Source organism: Phocoena sinus, chromosome 16 (assembly GCF_008692025.1).
Source record: "Phocoena sinus isolate mPhoSin1 chromosome 16, mPhoSin1.pri, whole genome shotgun sequence".
NCBI lineage: Eukaryota > Metazoa > Chordata > Mammalia > Artiodactyla > Phocoenidae > Phocoena > Phocoena sinus.
The window spans coordinates 37,107,577-37,113,615 of NC_045778.1; positions in this window are offsets into that span (position 1 = coordinate 37,107,577).

Consider the following 6,039-nt stretch of genomic DNA (forward strand, 5'->3'; position numbering starts at 1 on the left):
TGAATTGTTCTCCACCCAAGGTCAAGGTGGTGTAAATTTCTCCAGTTTGGGATGCTATGCTGGAAGCTCCTTCCACTCAGCAGTGGAGGGGGCAGCAACAGCAACAGGAAGAGCCCAGGGCTGGGCATCCAGGGCCCACCACTCTCCATTTACCTGGCTGTACCTACAGTCCTGTTGGACCCTGGCTACTCCAGGCCACCTCAGGCTGTAGCCTCCACCCCTCCAGCCCTCTAAGGATGGGGCACTGTGAGCCTCCCCTTGTACCTGCCCTGAGGGCGGAAGAGGCAAAGATGGCTGGCCTTGGGGGATGGCCCACTACCTGCTCGGCCTGCCCCCAAGCCCCAAGGAGGCAGAATTCCCTGTGATGTCCCTTATGATGGACAGGAAGGTTGGCATGGTGACTTTGTGACCTGCAGCTCTGCTCAGTGTCCTGCCTGTTGACAATCCAAGGGGGGAGTCAGGGGCTCTTTGGAGGGGCAGTAAGATGAGGCCTCCGTTTGTTCCTCATCCCAGACCCTCTCAGGTGGCCATTAAAATCCTGGAGAAATCCTGCCTTTTTGTCAGCTCAAAGAGGGCAGCTGAGGTGGCTTAGATGAGGACATCGCTGTGGGGGAGGAGGTCCAGGAACTGGGAGTGTAGAGTGTTGCAGCGGTCATTCGTGTGACCCAGTGGATGGAAGGATCTAGAAGGGGAAGAAGGTCCTGCAAGGATGTCAAAGTCCCTTGTGAATGAAGGGCATGCCAGTTATCTACTGCTGTTTAACAAACCACCACAAACTGAGTGACATAGAACAAGAACTTTTATATTATGCCCACAAATTCTGTGACTAGAAATCAGAAAGGGCTGAGCGGGGATGGCCTCTCTCTTCTCCATGGATCAACAGTGGGCATTAACAACTTTAAGTCAAAAGTGTTTCAAAAACTCAGGCTGCGAATGTAAAAACTTTTAGAAATACTTTAACTAAATTATTTTGTTTTCTTTTGTATGCACAAAAGAAGAGTGATATATGCTAAAGGTCATTTGTAATAAGTCTAAAATAGATCTTTCAATATGTATAATGAAAATACAAAAATTACAAATGGTAAAATGCACTGTGTTGGTGAGTTTTGTAGTTCTTGTTATTTGAGTGATATTTTAAATAATGGAATATCTTAAATAAATGATATTTGGAATTGATGAAATCTGGTATACTTCTCCCTAGAGGCTGTTAGGTTTTCCTTGCTTCACATCCTTCATGACACTTGCTATTGTCATATTTTTGTATATTTTTCTATTGATTCAACGTCTGTTTTGGTCTTAATTTGCATTCCCCTCATTACTGATGGGATTGGTCTTCTATTCAACAGATTTCAGGTCATTCATTTTCCCTCCTTTGTGAAATGCCTGTTTCTGCCTGTATCCATTCTCCAATTCAGTTGTTTTTCTTTCATATTGATTCCTTAGCAGTCCTTGTATATTTAGGATATTAATCTTTTATCAATTGTTGCAAAGATTTTCTTCAGTGTGTGGCTCTTTTTTCACTCTATTTAATGCCTTTTAATAAAACAGAAGTTCTTAATTTTCTATTGAAGTACAGTTGATTTACAGTGTTGTGTCAGTTTCAGGTGTACAGCAAAGTGATTCAGGAATACATATATTTACATATATGTATTTACATATATGTATTCCTGAATACATATATATATATATATGTTCTTGTATTCTATGTACATATATGTATTATTTTACAAGTTCTTAATTTTAATGACAAATGTTGAACTTGTCACTTTTAAGTGAAACTGTTAAAATTTGCACTGTTTGTATCTTATTTAAGAAATCCTTCCCTGTTAAGCTGAAACAGATTTTATCTTAAAAGTCTTAAAGATTTAAAACTTAAAAGTTTTAAAGTTTTAAAAGATTTAAAGATTTTATCTTAAAAGTTTTAAAGAGTTCACACTGATGTCTTGAATCCATCTGGAATTAATTTATGTCTGATTCTTGCCAGGGATCTGATTTCATGTTTCCCATATTTAGAGTAAATTGTCCCAGCATCACTTGTTGTCTATTCCATGTTTTCCTTCATGATTTCTATGTCACCTCTGATGTGTTTCAAATTCCATATAGTTGTGGGCCTGGGTCTGTGCTCTCTGTTCCATTGTCTTTATCCGTCTATTGGTTTATACTGAAAGCGTCGGAACCGCACTGTCTAAATTATTGTGTATTGTGAACGATTGTATTACTGCTCCTCACCGTTCCTTCCTCTTGCAGAGGAGGACTGCTTCCCTGCCACATTCATGGCAGGCTTGCACTTGATTCCACCAAGGAAACGTTAATAGAAGTTACACGTGCCACTTCTGGACAGAATCTTCAAGAATCCAGGTGTGACTCAGGTGAATCCAACACCCCCGGTAGCTGAGTAACTGTGATGTGCTGCTCCCTCTTGGGAACCTGGGATGGACATGTACATGTGGGACACTGAGATACACGAGTGGGAAATAAAGTTTGTGCTTTCAGCTGATTAGATTTGGTGGGTTTTGTTACAGAAGATAACCCACTAGAACCTGATACACACGGCGTTCAGTTACCTAACCTAACATACGCAGAGTGCTACAGCAAGCCTTGATAGTACAGGGTAAATCACCCACCTGACTTTTCTTAGGGTAATTGTTGGCCATTTGCTCGTTCATGCAAATTTTAGAATCAACTCTTTAAGTCTCCACTCCACCAAAACCCTCTTGATGTTTGTTTATGATATCAACATATATACAGATACATTTGGAGGGATTTGAATCTGCAATCAGGACTCCTCGTATCAGTGAACATGGCATTGTCTTCGTTTATGTAGGTCTTTTTCAATGCTTTTCATTTATATTTCCCTATGAAGATCTTCACTTCTTTTGGAAGTGCGTTCTCTAAATTCCTTATATTTTTGCTGCTAGTGTAAATGGCATTTTGAAATAGAGTTTTAAACTGTTTATTGGTATTGTGAAGAAATGTATTTATTGGTTGATATATTCACTCAACTTGCTAAGCTCTCTCATTCTAAAAATTTAACTGTAAAATCCATTGGGTCAGTATAAAAATAAAAAAAAACAACCACTGTCTTGATTACTTCTTCAACGAGTAGAGCTATGATGGAGGCATGCTTGATTTTAAAGAGAATGCCTTTAACACATCACCATTAAGAATGATATTTATTGAAAGCTTTTGGTAGAAATCCTTTATCAGATAAGGGTATTTCGCTAATATTCTTGGTGTGCTAGATATCATGAACAAGTCCTGAATTTTATCTAAAATTTTCTGTATATTTTGTGAGAAGTATATATTTTTCTCCAGTAATCTATTAATATGGCTAATTAAATTAATGCATCTGAAACAATATTAACATATTGTAAATAGACCCAGATTGGCCATGATATTTTTTAAACACTGCTGGATTGAATTTAGTATTAGTTTAGATTTTTTTGGCCTATGCTCAGGAGAGAGGTTGGCCTGTAATTTTCTATTTTTGTGCTGCTCTTATCTGGATTTGATATTACATAAGACTAGCCTCCTGAAATGCACTTGGGAGTGTTTTATGTTGTCTTTGGGAAGACTTTGAATGTGATCACAATAGTCTGCTTCTTGAATATCTGGTATGATATCTCCTATATCTGGTGTTTTCTTTGTGTAAAGTCTTTAAACTTCTGATACAATTTATTTAATATTTACTAAATGCTATGGACTGAATTGTGTCCTTCCTCCCAAATTCATATATTGAGCCCTAATCCTTAACGTAACTGCACTTGGACGTCAGGCCTTTCAGGAGATGATTAAGGTTAAGTGAGGTCATAAGTGTTAGGCCCTAATCCTATAGGTCTAGTGTCCTCATAAGAAAAGGAAGAGACACCAGTGCTGTCCTTCACACAGTCACAGTGAAAAGGCAGTGGGGGACACAGAAGGAAGGTGGCCACCTGAAATCCAGGAAGAGAGGTCTCATCAGAAACCAACCCTGCTGACACCTTGATCTTGGACTTCCAGTCATGGTTTCTTGACTCTCTCTCCTTTCATCTGGGTTCAGTTTCCTTGCTTCTGAAATACATTCTTTAGTGGTTCCTTCACCAAGGTTGTGAGGGTGTTCAACTTAGGCTTTGTACCTCCGAAAATATCTCTGTTTTGTGTTCACTCTTGAATAACAGTTCAGTTAGATACAGGATTCTAAGTGGACAGATTATTTTCCAGGTTTGTTCTAAACATTCTATAATTTCACTAAGGCTGAGTGAGCTGCACATTTGGGATTTGATCTCTCATATCCATATTCATTAATGGGTTCTCTTCACAGAAGAAAATTTTTGTTTTGGGGACCGTTACTCAGAGCTTTACTGTCTGTTCTGAATCTCACTTTGCCCACCTCAGACTCATCATAATTTTGTTCCTTTACAATCTTGTCTGTGTGATATATGCTCCCAATCCTTTGGGAAAAGCACAGAGCTTTGTCTCCTTATGTCTCCACACTCTCTCCTCTCAGGGGCATCCAGAACAGTTACTGAGTGACTGAAGGAAGGAAGGAAGGAGCGGGGACTCAGGGCTCCCTCTCAGTCCCTCAAGGATTCTCTCTTCCCCTATCTAGCCTGCTCTGCCCCTCTTCTGGGCTCAAACAATGTGACTCATACACCTGGCTGCCACTGCAACAATTCTGGTCACCTGAGACCCCACTCCTATCTCCTCTCACCCTCACTACAGGGAAATATCCTAGGTAGTCCAAGACCTGGCATGAATGTAGTCACTTAGAAGGCATTCCCTCCTGTCCCCACGCTTTAGGCCCTGACCTGTCCCACCCTCCATGGGTAGTTAAGTTCCCTGACACCTTTGCATTCTGTGAAGTCACAGAACTCACCATTATCTGGCACAATGCTGCCATTTCAGAACTGAGGAGGCTCAGGAAAGGCTGAGAGGCCGAGGATCAGCTCCAGTGAAGTCTGGAAGTTTCTCAGTGCGCCACAAAGATGGAGCTTGCCTCGCCGATCAGCCTGGAGGCGGAAGGAGAGTCCAACGCGCTGATGGGGTCTCTGGGCAGCACGGAGGATCCGCAGTCGCAGGACACGGAACACCTGCACTGACAACCAGGCTGTTGCCCGGGTCCCCGAGACCCAGGAGGGTAGAAGTCGCGGCGCACAGGGCGAGTGAGCAGCGGCAAGTGCAGCCTCCGCCGTGGCCCGAGGGCCACCTCCAAAGGCAGGTCCGCGCCAGGGCACCCTCCTCAGTCCCGCACCTGGGAGGCGCGGGGCGAGGCGTGAACCAGCGGGGACGGCGGGCCGGGGTTTGCGGAGTTGGACTCGCGGGAGGGCCGGGCCCAGCCGAGTGGGTGTGGAGCCGGCGTGCACTCCTGCGTCCAGATCTGCTGCGGGCGGTGCCCGGGAAGCGGGTCTCCTAGGCGCCCCTTTCTGCGGGTTCAGCCCACTCACAGGCCCCTCCCCAAAGGCCCGCGGACCCCTAGGAACGGGGCGGTGCCCGAGGCCCCGCCCCAGAGGCGTGGCAGCCCGGGAAGGCGGGGTCTGGCCGGCCCCCCAGGGCTCGCGCGCCAAGTTCCGACCCGCGTGTCGCTGCTCCGACCTGGAGGCGGCCGGGGCTGCCAGCGGGTCCCCAGCGCCCAGCGCCGCGCGAGAGCCGAGGTGAGACGCGCTGTCCTGCCCCCCGGGACGGACCCGAGAGTGGGCGTGGGAGTTGGGAGTCATCTCATTTCTACTGGCTTTTCCCCAGGGCAGGTTCTCAGTCCTGCCCTTGACGGCCCGGTTCTTCTCTTTCCTCTGTCACCAGCTTTCTCCATCGCTCCTTTTTTTTTCTCCCGTGCTACTCCTGTCCCTGCCCTCTGCCTCTGTCTTTTGTCTCCTTGCCTCTTCTGTATTTTTCTCTCATCTGTCTCACTTTTTCCTACCCATCTTTTTATTACTTGTGTCCCCTGTCCTTCCCTTTCTCTGTTTTTTCTTCTTCTTCTCTCCCTCTCTCTCTCTCTCCTCCCCCCCTTCTTCCCTTTTTCCTTCCCCCAGTCAAGAATTCCACCTTGGATTTTTGTTTTTTCTG